General features: G+C 41.4%; 1 protein-coding gene across 8 annotated transcripts in view; it reads left to right on the top strand.

Annotated features, from left to right (window-relative positions):
• Positions 1 to 15056, top strand: part of HECW2 (HECT, C2 and WW domain containing E3 ubiquitin protein ligase 2) — a 1520428-nt gene that overhangs the window by 492050 nt on the left and 1013322 nt on the right. The window lies entirely within an intron of this gene.

Genomic DNA, 15056 nt, shown 5'->3' with positions numbered 1-15056 from the left:
ACCTTAACTCGGACCTCTCCATTGAGCAGTGTATTAGCATGCTGATGACATCACTGATGACATCATATATTATATCACGCATTTCATCATAGATGACATCACTGGATGTAAGGAAACATGCCATACCGACTTCACCAATATGGGCCAGAATCCCAACATATGAACACCCTAATGTTTGCTTTGACCATTTAGTCATTAACACTGCTGTAAAAAACATGTCCATGCTGGCGGTGCCAATGATTCCACCATCCCTTTGAAAAAAAGCCACTCCTGTTTGCTATCCTCCAAATGCCATCAATGTTATTCTAAGAAAATATGCCAATATATGCTTGTTGTGTGATCAACAACCACAGTTATATTCAATTTCCCCATAGAGCAAGTGATGCCTTTGTAAGAAAACATAATTACTTGAAAAGGGGCTGATACCAAATTAAACTATTTGCCAAGATATTAGTTTTAACTATCTTATTTGTCAACAAATATTTCTACAGATGTGGATCGGCAGGAATTGATCAGAATGATAATACGACCATAGCCCAAGGTCACAAGACAGTAAGTAGATTCAACAGTCTGGCCACTTGCACCACAACACACAAAAATACATGTTTTTCATACATACACTAATATTTCAAACGTGTAATAGCTTCAATAAACAGCCAGTAAGTGTTTCGACCCTAAAAAGATCTTCCTCAGGGCTGCAATATACAGACATGTAAGTTCAACATATACATGTAATATAATATGCAATAAATAACCAAAGAACAAAAAATGAATAAATTTAAATTGAAAAAACAGAAAAATCAAAATAATTCAAAGGAAGATAGAAAGGGTAGGATCAGGGAATGAAGGGGAGGAGAAAGACACAGAAGGGTGACTCATTGTAAGTGGGGTGGGGTGGACTACGGAAAATGTTTCCAAATATATTTATGTCATTATATGTACTGAGGTTGTGAAAGTACCAGCTTACTTAAGAGATGCTATGTACGTATTACAAATGTTAGAGAATTTTGATTGGTCTGATGATTTTTGCTTTGCAATATTGGATGTCAAAGCACTATATACATCCATTGAAGATGAGCTAGCCCTTAACACCATTGACTACACGTATGTGAATAGATTGGCGTCATATTTAATGCATATGTTAATGTTAAAGGAAATATTGCAATTTACATTGAACAACAATGTATTTTTGATTAATGATACCATTTACAGACAAACCAGGGGAGAGGCCATGGGTGTTAACACTGCACCTGCATTGGCAAACCTTTTTATGGGATTCTATGAAAATTTGTATGTGCATTCTGACAATGTTTTCTCCACATACATTAAGATGTCGGTTTGCTTTATCAATGTTTTCATGATTTTACAAGGGAGTGAACATGTGTTAAATGATTTTGTTCAACATCTTAATGAGAATGACTTTGGGGTCAGATTTACATGTAAACTCAATACACAGAAATTAATTTTTTGGATACACACTTATATGTGAAACAATCTACTATCATGTCCAAAACATTCAGGGAGTCCACAGAGGTGAATTCAGTAATTCTAGCTACTAGCTGTCATAGAGCCAACGTTATTAAACACAACCCCACCAGAGAATTCATGAGGGCTTAAAGGAATTGTAGTGAGGTGTCAGAATATGAACATGAGTGTGACGTTTTAACTGCAAGGTTTTGGCAGAGAGGTCACAATGAGGAGGATTTGACCCCAACTAAATTGAGAGTTTTGGAATCCCTAAGAAAGGAGCTACTTAAACCCAAAGTCAGGGACATTTAAAAAAACTCAAATGTGGTGATAACGCAATACTCCACGAAGAGTCATACTTTGTTTAAACATTGGCATTTGTCGGCCCTTGATCCAGATCTTACAGAGTATACTGAGGCAGTACCTACTTTTGTCTATATTAAAACCCCTACTTTGAACACTGCACTCAGTCCTTCATTCCCTAGCCCATAGGGGATACAGAAAACTTGGTTGCATCAGAATGTATTTGTTTTTTACAAATGTGTTACATGTAGTATGTGCCTGTATGCCAGGGAAAGTAAACGAGTGAAAATCAATATTGAGGAGGAATTTGAAATTAAGGATTTCATCAATTGCAGGTCTAAGCATGTGGTTTACAGTATTGTATGTGTATGTGGACTGGTTTACACTATTTTATTCAGCCTTTATGAGGCTTGTTATTATTAGGTTCAGAGGCTAAACAATTTGACACTGAGTGTTTGAGTTTGTTCATTGCTTCTTAACTACGATCACTGCCGAAAGGCATCTTTTTGTGCTTTATTTGTTCTTAACCATCAGGCATGACACAAAGCGACAGGAGCACGGATCATGGAATGAGTTATATTACATTTATTTGTCTGAAATGTGTTATTATTAGGTTCAGAGGGTAAATAATTGACACTGAATTTAGTTTTTTTCATTGGTTTAATTATGACCACCACCAAAAGGTAGACTTTCAAGTTTCCTTTGTTCGTAAGCATTGGGAATCATCGCTGTGCTCGATGGTTGCTCTGAATTAGCTATGAACCTCAGTTGTAGTCAGGAACTTTAAGTCAGACACCTTACCTGATGTGCATTTGAAGGCCTTTTTAAAGGAGCGCTCGTGGCAGATAATAAATACTTGAAAATAAAGGTACATCGTATGAAGTGTTGTGGGGGTGCACTAATACACTACTTTAATAAGTAACCAAAAAACCTTTTTAGGGAGCATTTATGGAAGGTGACCTATGTGGCATTGTAGTGTTTTAATGGATGCAGTGTGCTGCATTTTAGGCTGTGTATTCTGGAACAGAATAGAATTTGAATGAGACAGGTACTATGAAGTCTAGAGTACGACCATGGTGCTACATAATTTGCAATTTTGCTTTTTTCTTTAATTGGTATCAAGACTAATTGTGAGTGTACTATACTTCTTGGATGTGGCATTTGTAATAGGTTACATGTCGAGCGTTTCGCTCACTGGCATTTAAGCCTTCCATTGGAAAGAATGGGGATTATGATACAGGCTAGCAGACCTGCGTTCATGTACAGTCAATGTTTACTTATGATAAGTACTGCGTGACATCAGCCGCCTGTACTTGTGATGCCATGCGGTGTATTTAAATGGGGATAAACAAAATGGTGGTCGCATTTGCCATGCGGAACGCATCAGATCGAACCCAACGGGGTGCTGGGAGGAATCAGCCTGGTCTATTGTGAGTTCTCATTTTGGACATATTTTATATCGATCAGAGAACGCAGTGTTGAGTCCCCCTTGTGTTACAGGTGTTGTTTTTGCTGTCAGACTTCAATTTCCAGGGCTCAACAGTTACAAATGAATTAGATGTGGGCATTAACCACAGTACTTTAAAGGGTCTTGTGAATTGAGGTCAAGGAGAAGTGAAGTACAGGTATCTTAAGGTTTTTGTGAACATTTATTTCAAATTTGATGTGGTTAAAGATGAAATGAGCTATTCATAGTACTCAGTTATAGGAGATGTGGATTATTAGGTTGTTTCAGCGAGCACCCTGTTTGGTCTGATTCTTTTGGTTAATTTATTCTGTTTCAATACAGACACATTTTTTACTAGGATATTTTCCACCAGCTTGTGGTGTTATTGACATCAACACAGAACCAAATTGAGGAAGTGGTAAATATTAATTTCGATATGAGTGATAATAGAAACTAACCAACACATTTATTGATTACTAAGGACACAGTCACCTAGTGAGGTGTTATTGAGTGCGGTTTGGTGGTGGCCACACGATTTAAGTTTTGCAAACCTGATTTTGGGTTAAGAGGTGGTGCACATCTATAACCAACAGTTCAATAATTTTAAGTGCTACGTATGAAACCAACTATTTTAATGTATGAGTTGTGTTGCTCCTCTCCTTTATATCTTCCTTTCAATCATTTTCATTTTTCCATTTTTTTCAATTTAATTGAATTCATTTTTTATTCTTTGATTATTTATTGCATATTATATCACATGTATATGTTGGACTTACATTTATGTATATTACAGCCCTGAGGAAGACCTTTTTTGGGGTTGAAACATGTGGTGTCAGTCTATTGAAGCTATTACACTTTTGAAATATTGGTGCATATATTAATGGGACCTGAGTTACTATTCATCGGAAAATAAAAACATTTTTGTGAAGGGTGGCACAATTGGCCAGACTGTTGAATCTTTTTATTGTAAGAAAACATGCCCATGTTGACTACATCAATATGTGCCATTATCCCCATGTAGCCACAACCGCATGGTTGTTTTGCCCAACTAGCCAGTAATACCAGTAATGCCTTTGTAAGAAAGCGTGCCCATGCTGGCTGCGCCAGCATGTGCCAGTATCCCCACATAAGAACTGACAATATTTCACAAGCATTTATGGGAAGAATTAAAATACTCTTTATGTCAAGTTTCCCCTCCAAATACCCTGCAGCAATATATAGCCCCGGTCCTTCGAATGGGACCATTGAATAGCGCTCAAGTGAAAGAAAGGTGGGAATATAAGCGATTAGAATACCGTAGAACTTACCCCAGGTGGGAAAGAGAATAATAGTTATCACACAAATGGTTGCACATTTATTTTGGAATAATAGTCAGCACACCTTACATATTTAAATTAATACATTCACTATTTAATTTGATAAAGAGTGCATTGCAAACATATTTTGTCTTAGCCATTCTCTACACATTACAATTTAATTGTAAAATTCATCTATTTACATTCATTAAAATATTTCAAAAGTAAATGAATTACACATATTTTGACACCAGTCATTATAAGTATGACAGAACTGCTGACATATGTTTCATGTTCTTAATTTCTTTCAACAATTCATTAGGGCAGCAGCTTGCTGAAGAAGAAAGTGGGCTTTCAGAATTTGCCAATGTAAAGCAATGCACTGCAAGGCAAAATAAATGACATGATTGCCTATTAACAGTAATTCTTAAATGTAAAGGTGTGCTGACCACAATGCAGTGGAAAATATTAATTAGTAATATATGCCTCTACAGTCCCATATGTTGCAGGGTGAACATTCCTGACAAAGAGTGGCTGAGCAGCCATCTGCAAATGCTCTGCCTTGCACACTGCGTGGCCAAGACATCAGTTCTTGTGTTGGGAGTTTTAAACGTTTACTCTCCTGCAGTGTTCTATGAAAAAACACACAGAACGCATAAAGCTGTATTTCAACTAGGGATTCCAATTAGGTGCATAAATACTTAGCACCGAAGCTGGAGCAGATGAACAGATTAACTGGTTAGCACTAGCTCCAACAAATACTTTTGTAAACACAAAAGGGCACTAATGCCTGCCCCACTCTATGTGGTGGAGCAGAGTCCTCTCTGCATCTGAGACTGCCAACTCTCCTTTAACAAGCTCAGAAAGGGGGAAGGTGTCTCTAAATCCCCAGCACCCTTAAAAAGAAAAATAGGCCATACCTTCCAATGATTTAGCACCATCTGCAATTGAGAAGTACTATAGGGATGCTTAACCCAGCAGAGAGAGAAAGAAGACAGCAGAATCTCTTTCTATTGTGGAGAATCAGGGCACTCACCGAGAGGATGCCCCAAATGTAACCCTACCCCTGTGGGAAACACCATTGCTCATGCCAAATAGAGAATCTGAGGATGAGTTTGAAATCTTGGAATTTCCAGAACATGGTATGTCCAGTCATACCCAGTCAATCCTGCCATTTTTGTAATCATATTTGATCTGTTCCTTCACCACTGGAAATTGGAAGGAATCCGTACCCTTATAGAAAGTGTATCTTTAGGGAATGTCATTGACATTTCTTTTGCCAATACAAATAAGATTTAACCAATATCCAAGACCCGGACTGAATCCATTATGTCATTTCCTTACAATACCCTCCTTTACTCATGATTTGTGCTCAGCACCATCAGGAATACCTCTCTCATTTTCAAGTGATATTGGGAACCTCCGGGTTAATACATCATAACCCTTTAATTGATTGGAAAAATCAAAAATGTACGTTTCAGGGTACACAATGTTCCCCTGCGTGTTCTCAAATATTTAGCCGATTTCCTTGTAAATAACTTCTCCAAATGACTCCTTCATTCGCCTCAATCCTGTCTCAAAGGGCTCCGGGCATCATGATGCTCTTCCCCCTGAATATCTGGAATATGCATACATGTTTGTCCCCAACAACGCAGTGAAGCTCCCTCCCCTTCCGGAATATGACTGACATATTCAATTGCTTCCCGGGACTAAAATACCTTGCAGAAGAAAGTACACCCCATCGGAGAAAGAAAATCTGATCCTAATACATTATGATCAGGATAATCTTGAGATGTTCGCTGGTCATTCCACCTCTCTGGCAGGAACAGCCATCTTCTTCATACTTAAAAAGGGCAATGTTGCACTCCAACCCTTTGTGGATTACTGACAATTAAATTATTTAACCATCAATAAGAGGTATCACTTACCTTTCATCCAGGTTCTCTTTAATGAAGTCAGAGACAGCCAGTTGTATACCAAATTCAACCTGAAAGGGGCCTATAACCTTATCAGGATGGCTAAAGTTAACAAATGGAAAACAGCCTTTCAGACTAGATTGGGAATTTTAAGTATTTAGTTATGTCGCTTGGATTATATAATGCCCAAGCTGTTTTCCAATACTTCCTCAATGACATATTCCAAGATATATTGGACATCTATGTCGTAATATATCTGGATGATATTCTTATCTTTTCCTCCCTCCTATTATACACATGTCCTTCATGCCCAGGAAGTCCTCAGAAGACTTAGAGAAAATAGACTGTATGCCAAAGCTAATAAGTGTGAGTTTCACAAGAGACACATCTCATATTTAGGTTAAATCTTAACACATAGCGGAATAGAGCTAGATTCTCATAAGATCTCTGCTGTCATTGAATGGCCAACACCTTAATCTATTAAAGAATCATTCATAGACTATCCTAAAGTTTACAGGAATTTCATTCCTGAATATTCTAGTATTCTATTAGCTTCGAACAAGTTGTTAAATAAGGGAATCCCATATGAATGGACCCTGGAAACAGAAAGCACTTTTGCCCCCTTGAAAACACAGTACCCATGCTCTAATTGCCATATTCCAATCTCCTGTATATCGTAGAGATGGATGCATCGACTAAGCTCTTTGAGCTTCGCTACTCCACAAGAAACCAAATTCTAAGGACTCCCGCCCGCTGTGTTACTGTTTTCTCATACACGAAAGCAGTCCAATGATAAAAAGACAAAAGGGACAAAGGGAAATTAGTAGTAGTAGCAGCAGTATGTGGAGTGGCAGACGTAGTAGCAGTAAAAAGAAGAAGTAGTGGAGGTGGAGAAAGAAAACAAAACAAAACGAGACAGCGGAAAGAAGTGTACACCATGGAATGAACCAGCCGAAATATAAATGGTTCGTGGTGCAGTTGGATGACCGAAGACCGTGGAAAGGAAAGTCCTTCCAGGAGAAACTTTGTTGACTGGTGCAATCATAGGCAGGAAGAAGTGTAGCAAAGATGTGCCCATCCCGTCCTCCCAAGCCCAGACCACAGCCAGACGAGAAAGCAGAACTATCAGGATAACAAGGTGCTGGCTGGGTGGGGAGTGGACACTGGGGACTAGAGCTCCGGGGCAGGCTGTCTGAGTTCTGCAGCTTCTGCCACCGCGGGATCGCGTGAGAAGAAGACAAACAGCTTGAGAAAACAGACTCGCTAGGAGAGTCCGCCAGGCCGAGGCAGACTACCAGAGCCTCGCAGCTCCTCCGTTCGTGGACTACCATGCAAGGAGGCAATGATGCCTAGGACAGAATAGGGTTGATACCCAAACCCTAAAGGAAAACCTCATTAAGCGCCACTTAACCAATTGCTCTCATAAGTAGTGCTGGGCAGGAAAGTAAACCCTGCCTACTGGGAAACCAATGAAGGGAAGAAAGAGACATGTGAGAAGAGCGTCACTCTTCCTTGTCCCAGTGGTCTTGAACTTAAAGTTGGTAGTACTTGGCAGGAGAGTAAACCAAGTCTGCCACAGACAAAGGGAAGAACATAGTACCCCTATATAATAATAGAGACATTGGGGGTCATTACAAGGTTGCCGGTCCAATAACAACGGTGCTGGTAAGTTACCGGCACCGTTACTACCAGACCTTCAAACTAAGAGTCCTGCGGGCGGGTGCCTTTCCGCCCGCCAGGTCTGACCTGGTGGGCGGAACGGCACCCGCCCGCAGACCTTGACGGATGCACCAGTACCATTCATGAATGGTGCCGTGCATCTGCCCTCCCCATTCCCATTGAGCACTGCGGGCGGGTGCCTTTCCTCCCAGCAGGTCTGACCTGGCAGGCGGAACGGCACCTGCCCGCAGACCTTGACGGATGCACCGGCACCATTGATGAATGGTGCCGGTACATCTGCCCTCTCCATTCCCATTGAGTCCTAAGGGACTCAAAGGGAATGGCGAGTAATATTTTTCCGGTGCCCGGCAATGGCCAATTACAGGGACCGCCGGGGCTGTAATGCCTCAGTAAGTCCCCCGTGCCGGGCGACGAAAAAAAAAAATACTCCGGGAACTTTTCTGTTGCTTGAAACCACAAAGAACACGTGTTATTTTAAAGAAGAGACCGTCCATACACAGTTTTTAGAGATCATTAGTTTTAGGGACAGTCTTAGGCTTTTATTGGACACGACAATGAGAGACCTTTTACTTTCGGACTTCCTGATGATTCTACAAGATTCCTTTGAAACTGGTTAAACCCCTCTTAACATTAGTGATAGAGAAGTCTTTCTCCCAATCTTTTTTGTTAATAAAAGTCTATATCCCAAATTATTCCACCATTGTGTCCGAGACTTACTTCCGATCCCTTACAGTGGATGCCGGGAAAATGGGTGCCTTGGTGCTACCTGATTTGTCCATGGGCTTTGATACCATGGGCCATAAAACCTTGTTGGAGAGGCTGTACAAAATGGGCATCAGAGGTCGTGCCTGGAGATGGTTGGAATCTTTCCTTACAAATCGAGCACAATTTGTGTTTTTATCACCTTTTTTCTCTTCTCAGAGACCTATCAACTGTGGAGTCCCCCAGGGCTCTTCACTAAGCCCATTGTTAGTCAACTTATATTTGAAACATCTGGTGGAGTTAATTCATATGTCAGGAAACGTTTTCTTTATGTACGCTGATGACACCTAACTGATTCTTCGTGTAGGCAACCCATAGGAATCAGATATTGGAAAATGTAAAAGCTGCATGGAACAAGTTAAAATCTGGATGGATTCCAACTGTCTGTGGTTAAATGTCCATAAAACAGATATATGAACCTGTTCTAGATAGGTTGGAGAAAGTGTAACTGTTGATCCACCGCCACCAGGTCTCATTATTAAAAGAGACCAGGCATGACGAGACTACTACTGGCCTACTTCATTTGGCTCTTGTCCACAACCTTCTAAATCGGTTTGCAATGTAGGTATCTGGTTGAAGTCAGGTCTATCAATGACTGCCCAGATTAGCAAGCTCACCAGCAGCTGGTATTTCCAGCTGAAAAGTTTGAAAAGATGTGTGGAATATTTTGCCTTTCCTGCAAAGGTGTAACTGATGAATGTGTTTGTGGTCTGTCGTTGTGGCTATTGTAATTCAGTCTACCTTGGCCTTCCCAAAAAATCTTACATAAAACTTCAGAATGCCATTTGAACCAGCACAGTCATATTTTTCAGGAGTTGCATGACTTATACTGGCTTCTGGTAGAAAGCACATTGAAATTAAAGTCCTCTGTTTGGTTAACAAGGCCTACCATCATAAAGGACCATTTATTTATTTATACAATTTTTGTAATGCCCAAACCCACAGGGTTCACAGCGTTTGTTACAGAATATGGGAGACAGGTAAATATAAAACATTTAGCAGGCCTGGGCGGTAAAAGTCTGAGAGTGCCGTGCAGACATAGTGCAGGCTTGAGAAGTAAGATTAGTCATATTTGTCGAAAAGCCAGGTTTTTAGCAGCCTCCTGAATGTGGTATTGGATGATTAATTCCTGATAGACGGTGGAAGGGTGTTCCAAAGGGTGGTTGCAGTGACACTGAAACTCATGCCGCCTGCTTAGACACGTTTGAAGCGGGGAGTGTTGAGCGAGATGTTGTTTGAGGACCGAACTAGCCGCTTCTGTTGTTTCCTCGTGATGGTGTCATTCAGGTAGCGGGGGGCTTCCATGTAGATGCAGCGGTGGGCAATAGAGAAGGTCTTAAATTCAATGCGTGCTTTGGAAATCAGTGAGATTCCCGGCATGCTTCCAAGATGTGGTCTGAGCGGCAGAGCCTCAAAGCTGCTCATAAGGCTTTATTTTGGAGGAGTTGAAGCTTAGCCAAACATGAGGCAGAGGTGCCTTTGTGCAGTGTGTTACAGTAATCAAGTTTACTGAGTTTTAAGGCTCTCGAAAGGTTGAGGAAGTTGCTGGTTGTGATGAACTTTCTGCTCAGGGGGATACTTAGATGTATAGGCTGTTGTGAATGCTACGGCATTGACATGCTTCGTCATGGTGAGTTCAGCATCAAGGTACACACCAAGGGTTTTAAGTTGTTTGAGAACAAGGATGGAGACACCATCAATGTGAAAGGACGAGTAGGCGCTTTCCAGGGTTTTAAGTTGATTGGACGAGCCTACAAGGAGCAATTCAGTTTTCTCATCATTGAGGCACAGGTTGTGTGTTGCCATCCAGTTTTGTATGACTCTATATACGTTATTTATAGTGGTGGTGTTGTCAGTGTAGTTGCCTGTGATGGGGATGAGGACCTGTGTATCATCTGCAAAGTTTGTGTAGGTGATGCCCAGGGCATCCAGGATATCAAAGAGCTGTTTGGTGTAGGTGTTGTGCAAAGTGGGGGAGAGGCAGGAGCCTTGGGGAACACCAATGGGGACTGGAATGCGGTTGGCTGCTGCAATGCCAATGGCAAACCTAGAGGTGCGGTCACAGAGAAACAATCTCACCCAAGTGGTTTCTGTGGAAAAGTGGGAGCTGAGGTACTGGACGAGTGTGTCATGATCTACCAAGTTCGAAGCAGCCAACAGGTCCAGGAGCAGGAGTAGGGCTATGTTGGCAGAATCAAAGGTCCTGTTTAGCTATATTTTAAGGTTGAGTAGGGCAGTTTCAGAGATGTGCCTGGGGCGGAAGCTTGTCTCGATCAGAGTCGTAGGTGCTGCTCAAGGAATTGTTGTACTTGTAGGTATGCAACGCGGTCTAGGATCTAAGGCAGGAAGTGCACGGTAGCGATGAGATGGTAGTTAATAGGCATGGTGGGATCTAGAGTGTTTTCTTTAGGAGAGGTGGACACATGCTGATTTTATACCTCTGGACACCGTGCAGGTTTTGAAAGAGGCATTGACGAAATCCGTGATGATGGGGTTCATGGTCGTGGCACTGAGTTTGACGATGTGTGCGGGGCAAGCATCTCCTTTGCAGTTGGGGGAATTGAGTACCTGGATGGTATCTGAGACCATGTTTTGGGATACTTGGGAGAAGAAATGTGATGATGAGGCTGCGGTTGCCTGTGTTGCTATAGAGTGCGCTACATATGTGACAGGATTGCTAGGTTTGGCTACAAGTTGGGATTTTTTTAGATTGATTTTATTGTTGAGTAATTCTATTTTGTTGGCGAGGGTGTCTTGAATAGTAGTTTACCATCGTTTGTCAGTCCTGGTGTGGGTATTTGTTGGCACAGGTGACTCCAATTCTCTTAGTTTAGTGAATAATTCTTTTGTGTTGGAGCTGGCATTGGAAATTCTTTTTGGGTGGGGGGAGAACACCAATCACCTGAAAATGAAAAAGAGGACAGAAAGAGGAGGAGTAGAACAGGGGCACCTCAAAAGCACTACATATTTGCTTCCCCAACTCTCCCCAGTGCGGAGGCCTTTCCAATGGGACCAAGGCGGTGCGTCCTCAGTACAACACTGTATCACTCTGCTTTACCATATTCAACCCCTTCTCAAACTCTAAATCCTCCTGTCCCCTCTCTAACTAGAGCTGATACATTTTGTTGTCAGGTCAGAGTGAGAGTTCGAGGGCAATTCAAGCTCAATGCAAAGCGGAAGAGAGATGCTAGAGGGAGAGAGCCGTCCCCTGAAGAGGAATAGTGGGAACCGTACAGGGAAACAATTAGCCAGAGGAAAGAGAGAAGGCAAGCGTGGTCCATCAGGAGAGGACTACTCAGGTTGTTACCGGGTTAATTCTCTCTGCCTCCCAGAGCCTGCAAAGTGTGGAAGAGAGAGAACGCGCAGCTGGCAAAAGGCAGCAGACTGCAGAGCCGCTGCAGATCCCGTTGGACACTCGAAGGCTACCAGAGCATCCAGAAGGGAAACAGCTGCATGGAAACCGCTGGGACCTCTACAAAGGAAGCAAACAGTATGCAGCTCGCCCGGAAACTGTTAGAGGTCCGGGGGAGCAATGGGGTGAGCTCAGGAACTTGAATGAGAGGGGCCGGGACCCTGAAGCAAATGAAAGACAGTTGTATACTTGGCAGGAGAGTGAACCAAGCCATGTAAAGTATTGCAACTCTGGGACCCGCACCCACATGAGAGGTTAAGGACAAGAGGGTGAAGAACCCTAAGACGGATAAAAGGAATCCTATGCTTGGTAGGGGAGCATGCCAACCGGGTAGGATACAAGAACTATGAAGCTAAGAAACAATTCCTCATGAATAATCCAGTGATTTAAGATAAGAAGAAGTCTAGGGGAAAGGAGCACAAGCATAGCATTGGAATCTTGTATTTTGGAAAATTATTTTGCATCACTTTTATTACCAGCAGAACTGGGAACTTTACTGTTGGTTGAAAACACAACAAACACTTTTTACTTTGAGAAGAGGCCATCCTTGCACAATTATCTCAGATTATTAGTCTTGGGGAAGATGTAGGTTTTGGGACACGGCAGTGACAGGCATTTTAGTTTCGAAGTTCTCGAACATTTCCCTAGTTTCCAACCCTTTTTTTTATTAATAAAAGTCTATATCCAAAATCATACAAGCATTGTGTCCGAGCCTTACGTCTGCACCCTTACAGTAAATACAAAGGGCAGTTGTCAGTTGTAGGTACGGGTCAACTACCTCTTGTATATTATGTAATGTGGCAGGAGGACCTCTCTGCCCAACTGAGGTTTTTTGAGTGTGGGCAGAGGTGGAAGGAGAGGACTTTGCAGTGCAGGTCCAACATCCCATGAAACGAATTACCTTTGGAACATTACTGTTGGTTTATTTCCAAGAGTGGCACTTACGGAGGTTTGTGAAGTTGTTTTCTGCACCCAGAAAATGGTGTTCCAATACCATGCCAGCTGTGGAAGAGAATTTCTTCAAAATGATTTACAGTGTGCTTCATGATATGGTATAACCCTTAACATGCTGATGTAATTTTAAAAACATTCTGATTTAAAAGATAGCTATGACATGTTTAAACATTTGTAATCTGCATTCGTTTTGTAGTGAAATATTATTTTGTAGAAATATATGCAATACTGTACCCCTCGTTGTATTTGGGTGCTATTGATGTTACCTGCACTGAGGGATGTCCACGAACTTGTTAAATTGTTCGCAAACGCCACACATATTATAGGGGGAGAGTAAGAGGGTCAGATGGATAATACTTATTAAAATTCAGTGAGAAAACTGTTAAAGGGGCGTTATGGTTAAGTTGCTCTAAGAAAAACCTTTACATTTCAATGAATAAACGTTGTTAATGGGATGTTTTGGTTCAACAGCAAAATCTAAACACCAAAGCAATGTTCCAGTTATGGTAAGCTACGCAACCCTAACTCGCGCCACCTCCATGCACTGCTCAGACAAACACCAAGGACTTCAAAGAGGAAATCACAAATGGCATCATTGATAACATCACTGACAATGGATATCTGTGGAAGTTGTTTTTGTTTAGTGACAGTAAGTAGTTTAAGGACAGGACTTCACTGTATACAACTTGACTTTATTTGACCTTATAATCATTATACACATACTCTACAGCCACGATATATGTAGACCATAACCTTGTGGAATGTTTTTAAGTTAGTTTCCTTAGGAATAGGCCTGAGCTCATGGTACATGGAAAAATAAGCAGGCCCCAAACAGATTATTATCTGTATCAGTACACTGATCAGTACACTAATCAGTACACTGTTTATACTTTATATGTATGATTACTGACTAGTTTTAGACTAATTTTAGTTCATTCTCTGGTCATAGTATTTGTTGTCCCCTTCGAAGATGTTACCTGTTTGTGCATCAGATTTGTATGCATCGATGTTCTAAGAATACTCTCTATATCCACACGTGTCTAGTAATGAAGATTGCCTATGGTTATAGTGCAGGCTAGTCTTGATTCTGTTAAAGAAACAGAGGCAAGCATTATGCTGTACTTGTTTAATTCTGCAACTCACTGCTTTTAAAAACTTTAAACTGGGCATTTTAGTTGGACTCATAAGTCCGTGAGGAAAAAGGAAAACCAATAGTTTAAAGAGTTCAGGAAAGAAATGTAAAAAGTTCAAAAGTGGCACTACAAGCCCCATGAGCCTCTAGTCTCTGGTAGTTCTGAGGCTCCTATCCTCCACCTATCAGGTGTTAGACTCCAGTATAAGAGGACCCTGCACTAGGTCCCTTCCTGTTTCTTTTGGCAGAGAACTCTGCCCTATTCCAAAAGGCAGTAACTTTGCTCCATGCAAACTTTTCCGTGCTTCGGACTTCCAAATGTTCTTTTGATTCCATGGTTGCTCTGGACAAACAGGACAATGTGCGTACTTCGCGATAATTCTCTAGACTGTCCTGTCATTACATCTCAACCTGTTTTCTAGTCATATACTATGAGGAATGGAAAGGACATCTTGATGGCGGGGAATGTGCTAAAAAGCTTCAACAGTAGGAACATACATGCTGAACATCAAGCCTTTTACCATTTTGGGCGGGATAAAATGCTTGTCTCTGTGTCTTTAATAGAATCAAGACTACCCTGCACTATAAACATGGGCAATCTTCATTCTATGTCAAGACAGGAGGCAGGAATGGTGATTGTTCAAAGCTTGCTACCAACCAACTAGCTATCTCAGACACAGATTTGAAA

This window comes from Ambystoma mexicanum, chromosome 9 (assembly GCF_040938575.1).
Source record: "Ambystoma mexicanum isolate Mex_15411 chromosome 9, UKY_AmexF1_1, whole genome shotgun sequence".
NCBI classification, from domain to species: Eukaryota; Metazoa; Chordata; class Amphibia; order Caudata; family Ambystomatidae; genus Ambystoma; species Ambystoma mexicanum.
The sequence above is the reverse complement of the archived record's forward strand: the minus strand, read 5'-3'. Positions and strand labels throughout refer to the sequence as shown.